The sequence below is a fragment of the Rhincodon typus genome, chromosome 7 (genome assembly GCF_021869965.1).
Source record: "Rhincodon typus isolate 14 chromosome 7, sRhiTyp1.1, whole genome shotgun sequence".
Lineage (NCBI taxonomy): Eukaryota > Metazoa > Chordata > Chondrichthyes > Orectolobiformes > Rhincodontidae > Rhincodon > Rhincodon typus.
Genome location: NC_063338.1, coordinates 5,988,039 through 6,010,373, shown reverse-complemented (window position 1 = coordinate 6,010,373; position 22,335 = coordinate 5,988,039). Strand labels below are relative to the sequence as shown.

General features: G+C 40.8%; 1 long non-coding RNA gene across 2 annotated transcripts; it reads left to right on the top strand.

Annotated features, from left to right (window-relative positions):
* Nucleotides 1-2,956: 2,956 nt before the first annotated feature.
* On the top strand, nt 2,957-21,831 carry LOC125483467. 2 transcript variants are annotated; one of them, XR_007262435.1, is made up of 3 exons: nt 2,957-3,137; nt 5,230-5,423; nt 21,456-21,831. It is a non-coding gene; the product is annotated as an uncharacterized LOC125483467 (long non-coding RNA). The 2 variants fall into 2 exon arrangements; XR_007262434.1 differs by lacking the exon at nt 21,456-21,831 and adding an exon at nt 16,126-16,247.
* The last annotated feature ends 504 nt before the right edge of the window (nt 21,832-22,335 follow it).

The window sequence follows — 22,335 nt, the reverse complement described above, 5'->3', positions numbered from 1 at the left end:
TCAAGAGGTGAGTTACTCACTGCAGTATTCCTAGCCTCTGACCTGCTCTTGTTGCCACAGTATTGATATAGGGAGTCCAGTTGAGTTTCTGATTAATGGTAACTCCCAGGATGTTGACAGTTGGCAATTCAGTGATGGTAACGCCATTGAATGTCAAGGAGCAGTGGTTAGACTGTGTATTATTTGGACATGGTTATTGTCTGGTATTTGTGTGGCGCAAATGCTAATTTCCACTTGTCAGTCCAAGCCTGAATATTGTCCAAATCTTGTCACATTTGAACATGAGCTGCTTCAGTATCTTAGGAGTTGTGAATGGAGCTGAACATTGTGCAATCACTGGCGAATATCCCCACTTCAGATCTTATGATGGAGGGAAGGTCATTGGTGAAGCAGTTGAAGATGGTCCCATCTACCATGGCATGCTGGATTGTATCGGAGATCACAAACATGATGTATAACAGGTTGAGGCTTCAAACACTTTATGCAAGATGTACATGTGTCACAGTAGTTCGATTGGAAATGAACACTGACTTGCATAATTCATATTTTGTGGTTTCACACCAGATGTACCTTCAAGGAGTGGAAATCTTTATGATTTAAAAATGCATTTGCCTATTTCTATGGAGATTCACAGCCACACAAATGCAGTTGATGATACCTGGCTCTCGGGAAACCCAATGATGACACTGAACAAAGCTGACTTTTCCATCACTGGTGGATGAACAATCTTGCACAACTTATTGGCTATCTTTCAGGACATCCTCAGATATCACTGTCGTCATCTCTCTTACATCTGACGGTAACCTGTTCTTGTTCTCTGGGTGCATCGCCTGTGCCCACTTGCGCCAGAACTTCTGAGGAAAGGTCACCGGACCCAAAACGTTAACTCTGATTTCTCGTCACAGATGCTGCCAGACCTGCTGAGCTTTTCCAGCAACATCTGGTTTTGCATCAGAACTTTCCCTGGATATTTGAATCCACACCAACCTTTGCCTTTGGTGCTGTTTCATTGGCCTTGCAGCCTCTATTGTTGAACAGCAAAATTTCTCCTTTTCTTATTTTTTTTCAATCAACCTGTTCAGAGATGCTATAACACACCTCTGGAGCTGGCAGGACTTGAACCCAAGCCTGTTAGTTCAGAGATAGAAACACTACCACAGTACCACAAGAGTTTCCTGTCACCATTTTTCCATCCTCCTCTTCTGCTTCTGAAATTGAGATATATTGCATGAATGGGACCCTTGGTTGTAACAGTAGTTGCATTGTGTGAAAAGGGTGGACATACATGTGAAGTGTACTTGTCCATAGTGTAATTATTAGGTAGTCCCTTTCACAGAGTCAATTGCATGCAAGGTGAAATGCCACCACTCAAAACAATCTTCCTCCCACTCCATCTGCATTCCTTCCATCCAAATTTGTGTTTACAGCCAGCCACCAGCAATGGTGCATGTTACATTTAAACCTGATCCTGAACCTTGTATGGTCCTCATGTCACCCTGAAATGTCCCCCATTCCATCCTTCACCCACTCAACATAATGTTTCCTCTCCCTCTATTATGCTTGAACTTGTCCTGCTTACCCTGGACTGTATTCACATGTTTCCTGCAGATTCCATCTCCTGTCCTGTGATCTTCCCAATATGGATTCTGTCCCTGAATCACCCATTATCATCATCCATGTTCTTGCCCATTCCTGTGATCCATCCCAAGAGTCTTTCCAATAGCCAAACCTGACTGTGGAGCTGCCCTCACACTGAAGATGCCCACTGAATGTGACTGTTCCATTCTCCATCCAACTTCATCATTTCAACCCTCAGGGCTCCTGTTTTGACAGCAATGATCCCACTCCTTAGGCCCATCATCCCACTTTCAATCCCTGCCTTGTTTTAATCCCCCCTCTTTAAAACTGCACCACACTCAGGATGCCACACCATTCCACATCTCCCTGCACACAACCACCAACCTTTCAACACCTTGTGCCATAGAGTTCAGCATGCCATGCACAACTACTTGCCTCAGCAACACCTTCACAAAGTCAGCAATGCCACTTTAAATAATTATGAAACCAGTGTCACGAGATTGTCATGCATTGTTAACTTTATTCTAAGAATCAGGCTTTAATGAAAGCTGTTTCACGTTAATGAGTATTCATGGCATACAGATGTTTTATGAATAGAAACCTGCCACAAGCTGGCATAATGCAAACATGCTGCTGACTTTATTTCTGCATCTCAGCTCCCTATCAGGAAATCAAAATTTCCCACATTTGTAGGCTCCACACCATCCCACCTCCACAGGGGGCACAGAAGTTATAACCTACTTTCATGAATTAACTGTAATAAACCTATGAGTTTCTGCAAATACACTAAAGGGAAAAAAAACTTACAACTTAACAGACTCAAAGTAAGTTAAATTCTAGTATTTTTAGCTTCCTAATACTTACAAGGATTTGGAAATCACTTTATTTCCCATCCCAGTGAGTAGCTTTTGCCATTACGAATGAAAATTGGCTAACACACTGTAAATTCTCAATCTCGGGCATATAATTGATGAAGGTGCCACCAAGGGATTGCTAAATTTGGTTGGATGAGCCTCCCACCTCCAATCACCCCATTCTATACACCTACCATTTGTCACTTGGAACAACCATTCCAAACTAATTTAGAAAGGGATGGACTCTTCTTTATTCTATTAGATGATTTCTCAGTCAAACAGTTCTTGTTCTCACATCCAATATTTGTATGCAAAAAACAAAATTGTTCAAAGATCTCTTTAAAAATAGCACCCTTAATTATTTATTTCCTGGATGGTATGATGCAACGTGCCAGGAAATCATTTGTAAATTCTTGGAAACTCCAAGGCAATCTCGAAGAATTAGCAGCCGTACAAGTACAGCCCACTCTAATACTTAAAGGGAGGGAAAAGAGATTATTCATTCTGTCCTGGCTGAACTTGTATAATCATTAATGCTTGCTACAAAGGAGCAAGGCTAAAGCCTGGGTTCACGCGCTGCTGAGATAATGATGTGTGGCAGGTGAATTCCGCACAGAGAAGCAAATTCTCTGTTTAAAAATAGAAATGTGTGAATTCGAAGAAAGTCTGACTACAGGAGCAAGACTGAGCCAAAGGCATTGAGAGGTAATGAACTGTGAATTTGACCAATATGTTATCTGCTTTCTGGTACAAAATGAACACAGTAAATAACTTAAAGTAGAAGGGAGTAATTACTACCTCATGCTTTCTTCAAACCTATTGTTTCATGATCTCTCTTGATCTAACAGTTCATTTGAGGGGGGATGCTTAGCTAGTCACCAGCAACAAAGTGAAAAACAGTAAAATCCCATGAACAAGGTCAGGATGGCAGTTAATAAACAGGAATGGATACATGAGGAATAATAATAGACGTAAATAATCTCAGCTTTTTGAGTACCTGATGAGCAAATTCCTATTAGAAATAAATTTGACTGGTTAAGAATGTATAAATCTAGAAACTATTGTTGGTGATAAAGGGATCAATGGCTTTTTATGTAGCATCTTACTGCTCACTAGTTTAACACAAGTGTTAACCCATTACAGGACTCTGCTAAAACAGAAGAGGAAAGTAACACAAGCCATTAGTCAATATTTACTTTATAGTGGGCTCAATTACTTGAAGTAGAAAATTTCAAAGACTGTTGAAACATACATGCAATAGTGCACATAAAAGCATGACATGATCAAGACTAAACAGATTCTATTAGGTTTCATTTTAGCCTTGACCTTGTCAAACTTTGAAAACCTTCCTATCTGTGAGCTGTGACATTTAATTTGTCTTTCCTTTCATATAAGCCACTGCAAGCATATTGATTTGGACCTTCCTATTCTTTAATAAACACCTTTTTAAAGATCAAACATATCAAGCAGAAGACAATTCATACTTGACAGATGCTAGCAAATAGCCTGCTATCAAAAAATTATTGTGTCAAATCCAGTTACATCTTGAATTACCTGACCACTGACAAGTTCTGCAACCCTTATTTAAGGACAACCTCACACTGAATGCTTGTGTTTCTTATGAATTTATAACTCAGTACAGCCACTTGTTTCCTGACTACTTTCACTATTATTCTCTAAAGTAAAAATGTGTAAGTTGCACTGAACGTTTTCCACTTGGTATCATAATTACTTCTTACTGTTGCTAGTTCTTGCCCTGAAAATGGCAATGCTACACAAGCACAGTTTTGGCTTTTCCTCAATCTGTTTTTATTAATAAAATGACCAATTTTGTGAATATCTGTTATTGGTTGAAGCATTGCCCAATAACAAGAAATCTTAAAACAAGATGTTCTTTACGAACAAAGAAACATGGGTAGAGTTCCTGTGCTTTCCCCATAGTTTTTCCAGTGGAAAAGGCTCCATTGTTATTAAGCACATATAAACTCAGCCCCAAAATGTCCTGCCGTCAGAGTGTATAAGATAGGCTGAAGAGCTAAAATTGTTGATGATATTCGGCAGCTGCATGACCCTGAATGAGTCCTGTAAACATTCTCATATGTGCCGAAGACAGCACAATCAAAACTTGTTTTCTGCGCTAGCAAGCAGTTTGTTTTCTGTAGTTGTTTTCCGTACTGGCTGTTTTTTACACTTAATATGCAAGAGACACTCACGTTCCGAGAGTGGGAGTTCATCTCGGACCGGAATCGTGAATGGTGCCAGGAGCTAACCTAAGCCTCCAGACCAGCTGTCGATCAGGGGGGTCCCTGATGGGCAGAAGGGTGTGAGACTTGTTTTTCCTTTTTCCTTTTTTTAAACTCATTATTATCATTATTATTACTTAATAAACACCCACATTTAAGCAAATTGCTGTTGTCAAGTCTTCTCTTAACTATATTTGACCGAATCAAAAAGAACCATTTGAAAACACCCTGCGATCCAAGACACTTTTGGCGACACGGATGGGATTGGGAAAAATATTTCAGAGAAGGCAAAGGCAACTTGATGCACCAGAGACCTTCCGTATTCCAGGATGGAATGCAGCAGACTCTGGATTTGGGTCCGGAGCTAACTTGCTAGCACAATTACGACCTCCGCAAGAATGGGGAATGGTTATAACCGGAAAAAGAGAGAAAGGAGGGTTAATCATACAGGCTGCCTTACACAAGTGCTTGCAGGAAGTGGGCTTCCCCAAAAACATGGACAGTGTACCGCAAATGGGATGCATATTGTTAACAGCTTTGTGTTCTACATGTAGGAAATTGGAAGAGTGCCAGGCAAAAACAGGCAACTTGAGGCCACATTGACAGCAATAGAACAGCTTAACATCACCCTAACAGAAGCAGTTAAGACAGTGCAGGAGAAAGCTGAGAAGGCAGAGGAGAAACAGAACCAGATAGTATGCTGTCTGGCAACGGTACAACAGAATAAGAGAGCAAAATGGCGCAATTGGTAAGTTGACCCCGTCAAAGTGCGCACGTTATTAACCTTACAATGGGACCCCGACCATTGGGATGAAGACATTTGGTATCCATCAGATTCAGAGTATGAATGGACAGACAGGGAAGGGGATGCTCCACCTCGTGCTATTAGCACGACTCCTAATAACAATTAAGGAAAAACAGGTGGAGGACAAACATTACAACATTTGAGAATAGTAAGGGATTACTCTATAGTCTGATTTGCAGGATTTGGGGTCGCACTTTAAGCAGAAGTCAGGTGAACCCTTGACATCTTGGTTGATGCAGTCATGGGACCAGGGTAATGCCCATATTATGCTGAGTGCCATAGAGCGAGGGAATCTGGGAGCACTAAGTGTTGATCCACATGTGACTAGTGTTTTTAGAAACATAAGGCAAGCTGGATTGTTGTGGAACGCACTGACACTAGTAGTAGGAAACAAGTACCCTTCCCGATTGATTCAGAAGGCAATGTTGAAAACTGGGTGAGCATACCAGAAGGTATAAAACATTTGAGGGATTTGGCTACACAAGCGGGTATGTATTCTCCACAGTTTCAGGGTCCAGACGGTAAGTAATGTGAAGTGGTCTGGGCTGGATGAGAGGTGCCCTGTTAGCCCTATTAGGGCCATTCCAGGGACAGGCAGTGGGATAGGTATGTTTTTTGTTAGGACAGTTAGAGGATGTGGAGGCTGATAAGCGAAGAGTGAGGCCCACCCGAACGTGTGACAAACAGGAACAACAAGTTGGAGATGGAGTGGGTTCGAAGGTGAAACAAAAGATAACCAGATGGAAAATGTTCATGGCATTATTAAGAGGGGGAATAGAGAAGAGTAAGATAGATGGAATACCTATGGATGCCATGTACAATATGTGGAGGATGCATTGCTCTCCAAAGGATAAGGAAGTAGGAGAGACTACATCAGATGTGGAGGGAGGAAAGGAAACCATACTGACTGCGTCTCCCTAGCCTGGAGGACATTGGGCAGTTGTGGCGAGCCTGTCAGCCAATCGATTAGGGGTGGGGCCAGGACTCAGAGTTCTCTGTAAGGGCATTTGGTGGGATGACTGGAGACCCGAGGCTTCATGTCCCTATCACTGTTTATTGGAGGAAAGGCAATGTACAACGGGACATCGCACTATTAGACACTGGGGCAGAAGCTACTATTATACATGGCAATCCACATAGACATGTAGGGATCAGAACGACTATTAATGAATTTGGTGGGATGATAACACCAGTATTTAGAACAAATATTAGAATGGCCTTGGGGAATGGACCCCCTTGAGTAGTCCTGGCATTGATATCCAACATACCAGAAAATATTATTGGTATGGACTTATTGAAAGGTATCACCTTGCAGACCCCACCTGCAAATTCACTTTTGGTATATGAACTGTGTTGGGAACCCCTCATTATTCCTCCGCCCACATGGGTGGTTTTGATGAAACAGTATCGTATTCTGGGAGGACACGAAGAAATTGGGGATTCTATACAGGGCCTGTTAGCTGCACGAACTGTGACACATGCAGTATCAGTGTACAATAGCCCTGTATGGCCTGTAAAGAAGCCTGATGGAAGCTGGCAAATGACTGTTGATTACTACCAACTCAACAAATATGCTCCTCCATTAAGAGTGGCTGTGCCTGATGTGGTCACCATCATGGAAAGTTTGTCACAAGGGCCAGATACCTAGTATGCCATTATTGATCTAGCAGATGACTTTTACTTGAAAACGATAGCCCCAGAAACAGAAGCTCAGTTTGCTTTTATATGGGAAGTTCGCCAATATATCTTCTGTCGGCACAAGGATACTACACAGTCAAACCTCATGCCATGGGCCAGTAGCAAGGGACTTAGATATGTGTTCGCTGCCACCGGACAGTCACGTAGTGCATTATATTGATGATATCTTGATCTGCAGACTAAAGGAATCCACAGTGACGGAATCTCTAGCCACACTGGTGCAACATATGCAAGACAAAGGCTGGGAAGTGATCCTGAAAAAGATGCAGGGACCAGCACAGATTTTAGGCATTTGGTTGACAAAAGGGGATAAGAGTCATCCCTGAAAAAGTAAACAATAAAATACAAGAAATGGCTGTTCCAACTAGCAACACCGGGGCATAGAAATTTATGGGTCTGCTCGGATATTGGCACAGACATATAGCTCACTTGACCACATTACTAAGACCATTATATGCTGTTACTTAAAAGAAAGCTCAGTTCGAATGGGATGATGAACAACAGAAAGCATTTATGGCTGCCAAAGAGGCCGTGGCAGTAGCACTTCCCCTGGCCCCTCAGATACTTGGTGTACCCCTTGAATTACAAGTGTCAGTAGTATAAAATGTAGCCACATGGTGCTTATGGTGCAAAACAAAGGGGAAAGCAACACCTCTGGTGGTCCAGAAAACTGACTGAGGCAGCTATGCGTTACACGCCATTTGAAAAGCAACTTCTGGCCTGCTATTGGACTCTAGTAGAAATTGAAGGGTAGACGTGCGAGGACAAAGTGCTCCTAAGACCTGAGTTACCAATTTTGACATGGGTGTTATCTGACGTTGCGACCCACAAGGTCGGTAGAGCCCAACAAAGCTCACTGTAAAATGGAAATGGTACATAGCTGATTGAGGCAAGCTCGGAAAGGAAGGGGTTGTCAAACTCCATGAACAAATTGTCGTAGGGTCATATAGCACGGAAACAAACCCTTCGGTCCAACCAGTCCATGCCGAAAAAATTGGTGAATATCTCACCAGGTAAACAAACCCCAAGTCTCAACTGGACCATACTTGCATCTCTCATTCAATGGGGCTTTCCGTTTGAGCAACTGCCTGAAGATACCCATCACTGTGCTTGGTTCACTGATGAATCAGCCACCTGGAAGAATGGCCAAAGGTGATGGCGAGCAGCTGCATTTAATCTCTCCTCACAGACTATCCATAGTCAAGGAGATGGATGATTCAGCCAGTATGATGAATTGGCAACTGTGGTCCTAGCGCTGGAAGAAGAGAGTCAGCGTTTGCATATTTATACTGACTCATGGGCAGTGGCCAAAGGAATGGGCTGTATGGACTGGCAACCTGGTGGTCACATAACTGGAAAATTGCAGGAAAGCTCATGTGTGGATCAGACCTATGGAAACAAGTATGGGGCAAAGGCACTGCACAAGAAAATTACTGTGTACCGTATTGATGCCCATATGAAGAATGGGTTGGAATCTGCTGATCACAACAATACAGTGGACGGAACAGTAGAAGCCAGAATGGTTGAAGATGCATCTGAAGAGTATCACACTGGAAACTGGGCTCATGAAAAATCAGGACACTCCGGGTATCACAGCACTGTGCAATGGGCAAGAGATCGAGGTTTGCAGTTACCTGCTGACCTGGTGAAAGAAGTCATTGGCAGGTGTGAAATATGTCAAAAGGTAAAACACATCTTACTGCTGAAAAAGCCAATGACACAAATCAAACGAGGAGACCAGCCTGCTCAAATCTGGCAGATTGACTACGTTGGCCCATTACTGTTACAACAACGATATCAATATCTGTTAACCATAATGGGCATTTACTCTGGGCTAATGCTAGCTTTCCTGACAATCAAAGCAAATCAGAGTAACACTGTTAAGGGCCTAGAACAGTTGATATCCTACAACAGTGAGCCATCAGAAATACAATCAGATAATGGCTCACACTTTACAGGTCAAAAGATGCAGCAATGGGCTGCAGACAATGAGATATGTTGGATTCCACATCCCTTATTACCCTCAAGCAGCTGCCCTTGTAGAACAAATGAATGGGTTATTAAAACAACAAATTAAATTAGTTACCCCTAATCATACATTACAGGGATGACTTAAAGTGCTGCCACAGGCATTGTGTAATATGAATAATCAGCCTCTGAAAGGAGGGACCCCCATGAGTAAAATGTTTAATGGGGTAGGCAGTTACATCCTCTCAATAAAACTACAATGTCCGACGACGTTTATACATGGGGAAACACCCACCTAAACCTGGTGAGATACCCACGGACAAGGTGATTCCTATTGGATATTGATAATGGGGCAGGAAGCACCAGAGTGTATAAGACAGAAGGAAATTAATGATAAAGAGAGTGAGTTGTCAAAGATTGTAAACTGATAAGATATGATGTCTTCACAGAACCATGTGAATTTTTTATGGATGGATGCTGCTGTGGATGATTCATCAGTTGGCAGCTGCTGTACCTAATCTCACAAAAAGGCCACTGCGGTCATTAATTTGATGATAAACCCTATTGTTATATTATTCGTATTGATGATGGTTATTTTCATTGTAGTTTTAATTTTCTGGTGTAGGTCACATACTCATACGTTCTCGCTTGGCTGTCACAGATTTGCGTCTGTACTTACAATTGTAACATGCACTGTCAAATATCATCAGGGGTAGATTGTATAGGATGGGCTGAAGGGCTAAAATTGTTGATGATATTCATCAGCTGCATGACGTTGAATGAGTCCTGTGAACATTCCTGTACCTGCCTGTCTTGAATCACAGAGTGCATCCAAACGTTTCTTTTCGGATTCAGTTAAATGCAGTTAAGAGAAGGCTCGTCAACAGCAAGTTCCTTAAATATGAACATTTATTAAGCAATAATAAAAGACGAAAGCAAAGGCACATTTATTAAGTAAAGAAAGAGAATGAAAAATAGAGGGAAAAAACAATAAGCCTCACACATTTCTGCTCATCAGAGACCCCTCAATCGACAGCTGGTCTGGAAGCTGAGGTTGTTTCTCGCATAGTTCACAATCCCGGTCCAAGGTGAAGTCCAGTGACTTGGAACAAAACTCTCTCTCTTATACAGTGTAACAAACAGCAAGGCACAGAAAAAATAATTACAGAAAAACACATTGATTGTGTCGTCTTCAGCACGTACAGGAATGTTCACAGGATTCATTCAAGGTCATGCAGCTGTCGAATATCATCAACACATTTAGCCCTTAAGCCCATCCTATACAATCCACCCCTGATGATATTTGACAGCGTATGTTACAATTGCAGATGCAGACGCAAATCAGCGACTGCTGCGCAAGAACGTTTAAGCGTATGTAACAGACATTACATTAAAACTACAATAAAAATACCTGGCATCAATATAAACAATACAACAATAGGGTTTATCATCAAATCGCAGTGGCCTTTGGGGACCAACCCTTAAATATATATCCTACCACTGATGCACGGTCAAGGCAGTGATGGAACCAGAAAGTCATGCCACCTGATTGAGGTGACCAGAATATGTCTATATTCTTTTTCAGTTAATCTATTTATATAATTTGCTCTGAAATTCAGTATATTCCAGATTCAGGTTCATTAATTTGTATTTTTTAAATTCTCCAGTTCCCTATCCGCAGGCCATTTCACCCAACAAGATACATGGACACAAAATTTCTCCAGCCCTCTTCATCTGTATCCATTTTGACGATACTTCTCCAAATGTTTCCTTCATTGCCAATTGTGTGAATGATTGTATCATTGAGTGGTAACTACCTCCAAATGCAGATACCCACTTTCAGCTACAATGCAAATGGTATCAAACAATACAGCTCTAATGATCATCAGGCTTAACCTTCAACTTATGCTTCCCGCCTTTTAATTTTCCAGGCGTTCCCTTACCACAGACTCATGTACCACTTGTGTCTTCATTCAGTCTTCTTTCACATACACTAACTGTCCTAACACATTACAATTTAAACACTGGAGTATGTGCGTCATACAAATGCTTAAGATGTAGCATCTGTATGTCATCCGATGGGCCCTTTCACTCAGTATACTATTACTCCTCTCAGAATCCATATTCTTTCATTTTGGTAACATTTTGACATAATAGCCAATCACACTTTTCATTTTGATTGTAATTCTTTTTACATCCCTTTCACAAATACTACTTTCATTTTTTTTGAAATCAGTTTCTCTATGGATTATGTGTCAGTGTCTTATTCTTTAAACTATGTCTTTGTGCTCTTCCAAGCCACACTAATCCTTTCGTCAAGTAGGTGTACATGTCTGAGATCCATTCTTCAGTGCATGCCTTTGACCATCACATGCTTGTTACCTCCGAGGTAATATTCACCTTTGCACACTTACATTGGTATGCCAAGACCACGTCATGCATTTTTGACTCCCACATAATCTTATCAAATGATCTATGATGTTTTACTTATCTCTCCCTAAATGTGCCGAAGGACACAAACATCACCAAGAGAAAACTATCAGTTTCATGCTCTGATCTAAACCTCCTTTTCACTACTGTAACATTTTAACCTGAATTGCCGCTTCAAAACATTATTCTAATTTTTTTGTCTTCTGCCACCAGTCTCCACCCTTAATTACTTTGTCTCATCCAATTTTGAAACTTAACTATTACCACCACGTCTTATTCCAGAGTTCTATAGAGATTTGTAGTCCATGCAACATAATCTTATAATATTTTATAACAGAAGTCAAACATTTGTTTGATTCAGGCACAACATACTTTGTTTGTGCTTTCTCTAAGATAACACACATTTTTTAAAAGTTACTTGATGACTCATTCTTGATATTTGATATATCTCTATGCAAATTTGTACAAATTGAACATTCTGTTTACTCGCTTATAGTCACTAACCATTTTCATGCATTGAAACCACTGAGGCTGTGTGCATGCACCTTATCATTTCCCAGAATCCCTTTAAATTTTCAGGTAACTATTTCATTTAAACGTTTTAGAATACCAGGGCATATGAGTCTTAATATAGTTTTTGTCATGATAATGCTTAAGTGTACCCAGGGTCAGTGCTTTCAAGATTCCTGACACTCACTACAATTGATATTTGCACACTACTTCTCCAACACTGTTACTGATGAATGGTTTGCTAGGTTGAGGGTGCCTCATCCATCACTGTGTGGCGATGTTGAAATTCTGCAAATGGGTTCAGCCTTCAGTGTCTCTAATTTCTAAACAAAAACAAACAAGCTCCATCCATTCCACATCAAACAGAATGGGTTAATTAGTATTAATCTACTACTGATTAAAAAACGTGGGTAGGGCATAAACTCCTGCACGCAATTGTGTCATCCATCTCTCCTCCTCCTTGAAGGAAGGAAAAGCTCACCCCCTTGTTAAATTTACCTTTCTGAAACTCCTTGCTCACAGGGAGTTGCGTTTTCAACATTCTAAAGTCCGTATCACTTGGATATTAACAATGAGTTAAGCTTATCATCAGGAATTAAAGATTCACTCGTGTTAAAAGAGTATTTGGAAATTCACTCTGCCAGGAAAATGAAATTCCAAACGTCGTAATTTCTGGGATTAAAATCTACCGAAGTCCAAACACAACATGGAGCCAACTCCGAAAGGTAAATTTTTGCCAAGCTTCACAAACCAAATTTTTAAATCAACATTTCGCAGATTTTTGCTTTACACAACCACTGATGGTTTCTTAAAAGGACATTACATTAACCATACATATCCCACAAGACACACAACACACTTTCAAATCACCAAACATTCACAAAATGCAAACTGAAACTTTAAAGCATCCCCAGATCTGAATCTCCAGGGAACAAAAAGACACCAATAATACAAGAAGACATTTAGCAACCAACAAACAAAGATGCATACAAACCAGACCACAAAGAGTTAACACTTCTACAAGGTTCAGTGCACTTGCACAGTGCAGACACCTGGCCTCCAGTTCTCTGTTTTCCCAGTTATAACAGTCCCCCATCTGTTCGAAGGTCCTAATTATGCTAACATTTTAGCTACAGATCTGAATCCAGAATCTGCCGCATTCCACCCTGATTACTGAAGGTCTCCGGAGCATCAGGTTGCTTTCTCCTTCTCTTACACATCTTCCCAAACCCCATCCTCATCACCAAAAATGTCTTGAATCACAGAGTGCATCCAAGTGGTTCCTTTCGGATTTGGTTAAATGTAGTTAACAGTAGGCTTCTCAATGCAATTTCCTTAAATATGAACATTTATTGAGTAATAATAAAAGACCAAAAAAGGAAGGAATATTTATTAAGTAAACAAAAAGAATGAAAAAGTGAGGGAAAAAACAAAAAGCTTCTTGCCCTTCTGCCTCTCAGGGACCCCTCGATCGATGGCTTCTCTGGAGGCTGAGGTTGTTCTTGGTCCCGTTCACTTGATACCAGTCCAAGCTGAAGACTGGAATGAAATTCTCTCTCTTAAACAGTGTAACAAACAACAAGGCACAGAAAAATCTACAGAAAAACACGTTGATTGTGCCGTCTTTGGCATGTACAAGTATTGTCACAGGACTCATTCAAGGTCATGCAGCTGTTGAATATCATCGATACGTTTAGCCCATAACCCAGTGTTAGCCCATAAACCCATAATTCAATGCTGCAGACCGCACAATCAAAACTTATTTTCTATACTAGTAAGCAGTTTATTTTCTGTAGCTGCTTTCTATACTGGCTATTTCTTACACTGTATAAGAGAGAGAGAGTTTCATTCTGAGAGTTGGACTTCACCTCAGACCAAGATCATGAATGGTGCCAGTAACGAACCTAAGCCTCCAGGTCAGCCATTGATCGAGGGGCCCCCGATGGGCAGAAGGGTGTGAGACTTATTGTTTTTTTTCTTTCTTTTCCTTTCTTTTACTCATTATTATTATTGTTACTGTTTAATAAATATCAACATTTAAGCAAATTGCTATTATCGAGTCTTCTGTCAACTATATTTAACTGAATCCAAAAGAACCGCTTGGATACACCCTGTGATCCAACACAAGGGCCAAAAGCAATGGGTGGTAGTGGCAGTTAATTTGTTTAGGTTTCTGTGGGACCAAGGGTCATATCTTATTAGTGGTGGCTGAATAAGTTCCATTGGGACTGCCATCCCAATTAAGGATGGTTACTTACCACAGGAAGTGTCAGCAATTATAAGGAAACATCTCAGCAGCACCATCAAGAAAAGTAGTTACTTATGAGGTATACAGGGAGGATGGGGACCCATCAATGGCCCTGCCCCATTATAGACAGTTAAGTGTGATCTGGGTTCCATTAGTGAGGTTTATTTTCTCAGGTCAGACTATCACTAGGAAGAACCCCTGTGGGTCAAAGACTCGTAAAAGGAAGTTCTCCAAAGCCTGCTGAGAGTCTGGCAGGAGTTTAAGCTGTAGTCTTCTTTTACAATACAGGGTCCAATGGGGGGCAGGGATCTGGTGGTGAGAAGAGTCCTTAATCGTAACTTAATTGGCTCAATTAGGCTTTAGGTGGATGAGCCCATCTATAATTTTCCTATCATTGATAAAGTGGCATGGCAATGAAAAGAATACAGGCACACAACTGCCATTATCAATGTCACCTTGCTAGCCTTACCTAACTCCAGCTAATCCCCAAAGGGATGATAAAATCTCATCCTTTCTTTTACTCATTTTTTTCATAAACCGAACAGAATGATAACTTGCTAACTATGGTGCTATGTACAATTCCAAGAAAACAGTGGCCAAGAAACTTAGGTATCACTTTTGACTGAAATGCAATACATGGTAAAGTAAGGAACCACTCAGTATGTGGATTCCTGTCTATTTTCATGCTATGCTCACCATTTCCGAAACAATAAATATAAAAAAGAAAATCCTGGCTTCTTTCAGATGGTGATGCTGGGTGACATTGAAAGTAATGTGAGAGTTTAAATACAAGCAGATTGATGATCACAATACGCTATTAATAATTTACAATCATAACCCATTGCAAGAACCCATAAATGATATCATTATAGATTACGGCTGCAATATAATATATCACGTGACATACTTATTGACTTCAAGTTAATTTTATCCATTTAAAATCAGTGAACCATGCTCTCTATCTGGGATTGATTAAAACTAATCCAATTGTGCGTGCACTAATCAAAGTATATCATTATCGTGCTTAGGTGGCTGCCCATCATTTTCAATCAGACAGACCCAGTGTCAGGTGTAGCGACCTGATGATTTTGAAGAACAACATCAGGCAGAGGTCTGGCCATTTGATCATTTTATAGCAAGGAAATGCATGCAGACTGACTCAAATAATTTTTTTTTAGATTCAGATAGTTTCCAACTATTCTCTTTTAGACTGTATTCTTTTTTGAAGGGCTGTCTTACCAAGAGTCAAGACACCACATTTTTGAGTCCTCAGATGCCGGCACATTAGTTGAAATGGTGTCAAATTTTGTCTATTTTATGGTCTAGTGAAGTACCTTGTTATGTTTTACTGCATTGAAGGTGCTAAGTAAATGCATGTTGCTTTTGTTACCATCGGCACTTCCACGAGTTTGTATGATATATAACAAGCAATGATTAAATCAAGGTAGCCATTAACACACAGCATTGGTTTTATACACGCTGTGTCAGCTTAAAACTGGTCTAAGGCTTTAACCCTAAAAGATGCCCAATCAGCCCTGCAAAAAGAAAGATACTCAAAAGTTTGAGCAACAGATCATGCTAGCCATCACATGCTGTTACTTTGCAGAAAACACATAAGTGGTATTCTCCATTAACAGGAAACTGCTGTCAAGCCAGAAAGAAATGTTCTGCCTATCACACAAATGAATAATGTAGTGTGATACAGTGTTGGTCTGATGCCATGTAAGTATGCCATACATCCCAACAGTGGACTGTATCAAACAACATGTCCCTTTTAACTGTCTGTTGCAGGCATCATACTACCAAGGGCCAAGCAGTTTGTGTGTTTGCAAAATTCAGAACATTGTGTCCAACACTGGATGTGGTTTTGCTACCGGAAAGCTATACTAAATAATTCTATGTTGAGAATTATACTGGATGTCAATTTAAGAGTACGTTGCCTGATTCGAATTTAATCAGTTAAGTATGACTGTTAACAGTTTCTGCTGCATTTTCATGCTAATGATAATCCAACCAGTCAACCAATCCATCACTGCCCTCTGCTCATGCTGTATAAATAGTTGCTTTCTTTCTAAATTGGTTTTCTTGTATTTGTTCAGGATGAAAAGCTTCAAGTTATGCCTCTTCTTAGTAGAGATGTTTCTTTTTAGTAGATATGTTTCTTTTCTTTTCCAATCTCCTACGCTAAGATTTCATCTGCCCCAATTCTGAGCACAGCAGTCCTGATTCATGACCTATGAATGTGGCTTCTCTTGGAGATAGACAGCACATAAATTTAATACTCCCATCTCATTTCCATTGTTTAAAGGGCCTAGCAGCTATATTACAAAAAGTCTATTGATTATACCTGAGTGGTCGAAGTAAATGAAGGTGTTTTCATAAGATATTTTCAATCCACATCCTTTATTCATTCAGGGCATGAGGGCATCACTGGCTAGGCAGCATTTATTGCCCTCCCTAATTGCCCAGAGGGCAGCTAAGAGTCAACCACATTGCTGTGGGTCTGGAGTCACATGTAGTCCAGACCAGGTAAGGATGGCAGTTTCTTTCCCCAAAGGGCATTATTGAACCAGATGGGTTTTTCCCGACAATCAACAATGGATTCACAGTCATCATTAGATTCTTAATCCCACATATTTTGTTGAATTCAAATTCCACTATCTGCCATGGCAGGGTTCAAACCTGGGTCCCCAGAACATTATCTGAGTCTCTGGATTAACAATCCAGCGATAATATCACTAGGCCATCACCTCTGCTTCACTTACCTAACAATATCCCCAATCACTAAAGACTCAAGTCCCAAACATCCAATTGCTGCATTTAACCTTGAACACCCATCAATTCTACTACACCATTTACCACCAGATGTTCAGCACACAGAACCAAGAAAAATTACAGCATAGAACAGGGCATTCAGCCTGTGTGTCTGTGCTGCTGTATAAACTAGCCACTTATTCAAAATCCACTGTCCAAACCCAGTCCTTGTCAGTTAAATCACATGCTTTTCCATGAATTGAAAAATCTTCGCTAGTGCCCTCTAATCCTTCTACCAACAATGTTGAATCTGTGACCCCTTGGTTATTGGCCTCTACGCTGGGGGAAACAGGTCCTCCCTGTCCACTCTTTCTGAACCCTTCATTATTTTGTAAACTTCAATTAAGTCAACCCTCAGTCTCCTCTGTCCAAGGGCAAACAACCTAACCTATCCAATCACTCCTCATACCTGCGATACCTTGCAACATTTTGCAAGTCTCTTTTGTAACCTCTCTACAACAACTACGTCCTTTCTGGAATTAAATCTGGAACATCATCCATACACAATCATTAACAGTCTACAAAAATTGCCCACAAAGCTGTAAGAACTGGAAGGGAACAAAGAGTGTCGGCAACCTCTAAGCCCTGTGGAAAATATTACTCTCTGCATAACAAAGTCAATTGCAACAGAGCCATGATATTTGGCATCACTGAGAATATTGATGACAATGGTATGCTCCTGCATTGTAGCCCTTCTGAATTCTTTGCTTTCTGGCATGGTGAGTGAGCAAGCTACTGATCATGTGATAATGCTCTTACTTCCCACTTCCAACAAATCAATCTTTCCATTCTAATTTCCTACTTTCAGACCCCAGAGAACTGATACCTGCCCAACCACAACAACCTAGGGCGAAAGTGAGAGATTAACAGCACACTATGAATAAAGAGGACTCGTCAATTAATCTAACATTTTCAATCACCAGCTCAGACACTATAATACTAAAATACCATAAGATATCAGAGCAGAAATAGGCTATTCGTCCATTGAGTCTGCTCCACAATTCCGTGAGATCATGGCTGATCTGATAACACTCATACTGCCTTTTTCCTGGAACCATTCGTTCCCTTACTGATTGACAATCTGTGTATCTCAGCTTTCAATATAGTTAGCCACACAGTCTCTACTGCCCTCGGCAATAAAGAAATCCACAGATCCAGAACCCTCTGAGAAAATAAATTCCCCCTCATATCTGTTTTAAATGAGGAACGCCTTTCTCTGAGGTTATGCCCTCTGGTCCGAGACACATCCACAAGGGGAAACAACCTCTCCACATCTACCCTGCTGAGTCTTCTGAAAATCCTGTATGTTTCAATAAGGTTGCCTCATTTTTTATATTCCAACATGTACAGGCCCAATATGCTCAATCTCTCCTCATAGGGCAGATTCCATACCAAAGATCAGCCTAGTGAACCTCTTCTGCAGTATCGCTAATGCCAGTATATCTTTCCTTAGATAAGGGGCTCAAAATTGTTCACTGTATTCTAGCTGTGGTCTGACTAGTGCCTTGTATAGTTTTAGCAAGACCTCCCTATTTTTATATTCTTGTCCCTTTGAATAAAGGCCAACATCCTATTTGACTTTCAAATTAACCATTGAATATGGATGCAAGCATTTTGCAATTCAACCCAAGTTCACTTTAGGTTTTCCCTATTCTCAATGTCTGAAACAGATTCCAAAATGTTTCCACCCAAACTACCGACATAAATAGAAAATTAGTTGAGTAGCCAGAAACAGAGAGATGTAATAATGGGTAAGTACTCAAATTGGAAAGACATGACCAGTGGTGTCCTGTAGGGATGAGGGTTGGGGCCTCAATTCTTCACAATATTCATTAATGACTTGGATAATTCCATAAAAAGTCAGATATCCAGATTTGCTGATGACAAATTTGGGCAGCATTGTAGACAGTATTGACGACTTAAAAATTACAATAGGATAGTGACAGATTAGGTGAATGGGCAAAGCTGTAGCAGATGGATTTTGATATAAGCAAGTGTGCAACTATTCATTTCAGACTGCAAAAGGATAGATCAGGGTATCTTTTAGAAGGCACAAACTTAAATAAACGAAAACAGAAATTACTGGGAAAACTCAGAAGGTCTGGAAGCATCTGTGGTGAGAAAGCGAAGTTAATGTTTCAAATGCAGTGACCTTTCTTCAGAATGTTCTGAGCTTTTCCAGCAATTTCTGTTTTGTTTCTGTTTTCCAGCATCTGCAGTTCTTTGGTTATTTCCGAACTTAAATGTCCAACAAAATTTAAGTTTCAGGTGCATATTTCTTTAAAATGCCAAGAATGGGTGCAGAAAATAGTCAAGAAGTCTAATGGAATGCTGGCCTTCATATGTAAAGGGCTGGAATATAGGGATGCAGATGCTATGCTGCCTTTACACAAAACCCTAGTTAGGCCCCACTTAGAGCATTGTGAGCAGATCTGGGCACTACACCTTAGGAAGGATATTTTGGCTCTGGAGAGAGTTCAGCACAGGTTTATAAGGATGATACTTGGACTTCAGGGGATAAGTTATAAGGAGAATTAGGTAAATTATGCGATAACAAGATGGAGAGTTGGATGAACACAGCAGGCCAAGCAGCATAGAATTTAGGTTAGGGGGTGATGTAATCAAGGTTTTCAGGATATTAACGGGGAGAGACAGGGTAGATAAGCTCCACTGGTTGAAGATCCTAGAACCAGGGGTCTAAGAATTAAGGCCAAGGCATTCAAGAGAGATGTTAGAAAATATCTGTAAACACAAAAGTAGTGGAGATTTTGGAACTCTCTTCCTCTAAGGGCAATCGGTGCATATTCGATTGTTAAATTTAAATTTGAAATAGTCAAATTTTTATTAAGCAAGGCTATCAGGGGATATGGGCCCAAGGCAGGCACATGGAGTTAGGCCACAGATCAGCCAAGGTCTCCTCTCATTCTTCTAACCTCTGATGGTTTCAGGCCCAGCTTCATCAACCTCTACTCATAAGAACATTCCAGGATCAACCTATGAAGCCTCCCTGCATGCCTCCAATCCCAGCATTTTTTTTCTAAATAAGGATGCCAAAACTGTTTACAGTATTCTACGTGTGGTCTAAGAATAAGTTACATTAACTGGCATATTGTACTTGTTTCTTTTTGTCAATAAGGCTGTGCAATATCAAGAAAGTGTTCCTTCACAGCCTTCCAGCCCAAGTTGGGCTGATCATCTGCACACCATTCTCAAAATGGTCGTGCTGAAATGGTTGATGACACAGTATGCCCTAGTAAATAACCAGTGTGCCACCACTGTGATGCCTCCAACTGAGATAAGGGGATAAAATTCACCCCTGTCTCTACTTTGAAGAGGGTTGGAATAAATGATGCTAAGTAAGCAGAGCTTTCAAACTGAATGTCTGATGAAATTGTAAGTACTTTTTTTTTGTAGCTGGCCATCACTGGCAGCTATTTATGTAAGCTATATGAATGCTCCTTGGGCATTGTGATTGGGATTTGGATGCTTCATTTTTGACATTTATAAAGTAAGCATAAAAACTGTTTTATTTTAACTTCAGTTTCTGTTTTTATTAGACTTTCAATTCCTAAGAATTAAAGTTTTATAAATTCACCCCAAGGACTACAGTATTTAAGAAGGCAACTAACTGTCACTTTCTCCAGAGCAATAGGGATGGGTAATAAATGTCAGCCTTGACCCTAAAACAATCCTTCTTATTTGCATATCAGGATTAATGCCAAAATTGGGAAAGCTGTCTAAGATACCAGTCAAGCAATAGCCTGATATAGTCAAGCAACAGCCTCACATGGTAATACTCTAGGAATTATACCTTAAAACATCCCAGCTGACACTATCACCACTCCCGGCATGTCCTGTCTCACCAGTAGGGCTAACCTGGCACAGGTGGCAGCACAGCGGGATAAAATCGGGAGGAAATTGCCCTGGGAGTCCACAACATTGACTCCAGACCTCACAAGGTATCATGCCATTAGGTCAAAAGTGGGCAAGGAAACTTCCTACTGAATGCCACATGCTATCACCATACCCTGCCCCCCCCGTCAACCGATCTGATTAATCAGTACTCCTTCATGTTTAAAACCATTTGGAGGAAACATTGAAGTTGGGGAGGGGGAGGGGGAGGGGTGGGGGGGGGGGGAAGGGGGACAAGTGCTCAGAATGCACTCTGGGTGAAGGACTCTGATGTCCGCGACAAAGTGCCATCCTCACCAATTTGCTTGCTGCAGGTGCAACTGTCCATGACTGTATCAGTAGGAGTGATCGCCACACAGTTTTCATGGAGACTAACTCCTGCCTTCCCATTGCAGATATCCTCAATCATATTGTGTGGCACTTTCACCATGCTTTAACGGACAGTCTTCAAACAGAGCTAGCAACTCAAGATTCAGCATCCACAAAATACTATGAGTCATCAGAAAGAGATTGAGAGTTTAGTGGCTTGGTGTAAAGACAACAATCTCTCCCTCCGAATCAGCAAAACAAAGGAGCTGGTCATCAACTTCAGAAAGTGGAGTGGAGGACACACCCCTGTCTGTATCAATGATGCTGAGATGGAGGTTGTTGAGAGCTTCAAAATCCTAGTAGTAAATATCACCAATAATCTGCCCTGGTCCATCCATGTCAATGCTACAGTCAAGAAAGCACATCAACACCTCTACTTCCTCAGAAGGCTAAGGAAATTCGGCAAGTCTACAATGACTCTTACCAATTTATAGATGTACCACAAAAAGCATCCTATCCAGATGCATCACAGCTTGGTATGGCAACTGCTCTGCCCAAGATTGCAAGATATTACACAGAGTTGTGAACGTAGCCCAGTCCATCATGAAAACCAGCCTTCCTTCCATTGACTCAGTCTACACTTCCTGCTGCCTTGGGAAAGCAGCCAACAAAATCAAAGACCTCCCACCCTGGTTATACTCTCTCCAACCAGGTAGAAGATATGAAAGTTTGAAAACACATACCAACAGATTCAAGAAAAGCTACTTCCCTGTTGTTATCAGACTAATAAATGGACCTCTCATATGTTAGAGTTGATCTTTCTCTGCACCTTCTCTGTAGCTGCAACACTATATTCTGCATTCTGTTCTATTACCCCGATGTACTTATGTAAAGTATGATTTGTCTGGTTAGCATGCAAAACAATACTTTTCACTGTGTCTCCGGACATATGATAATAATCAAATC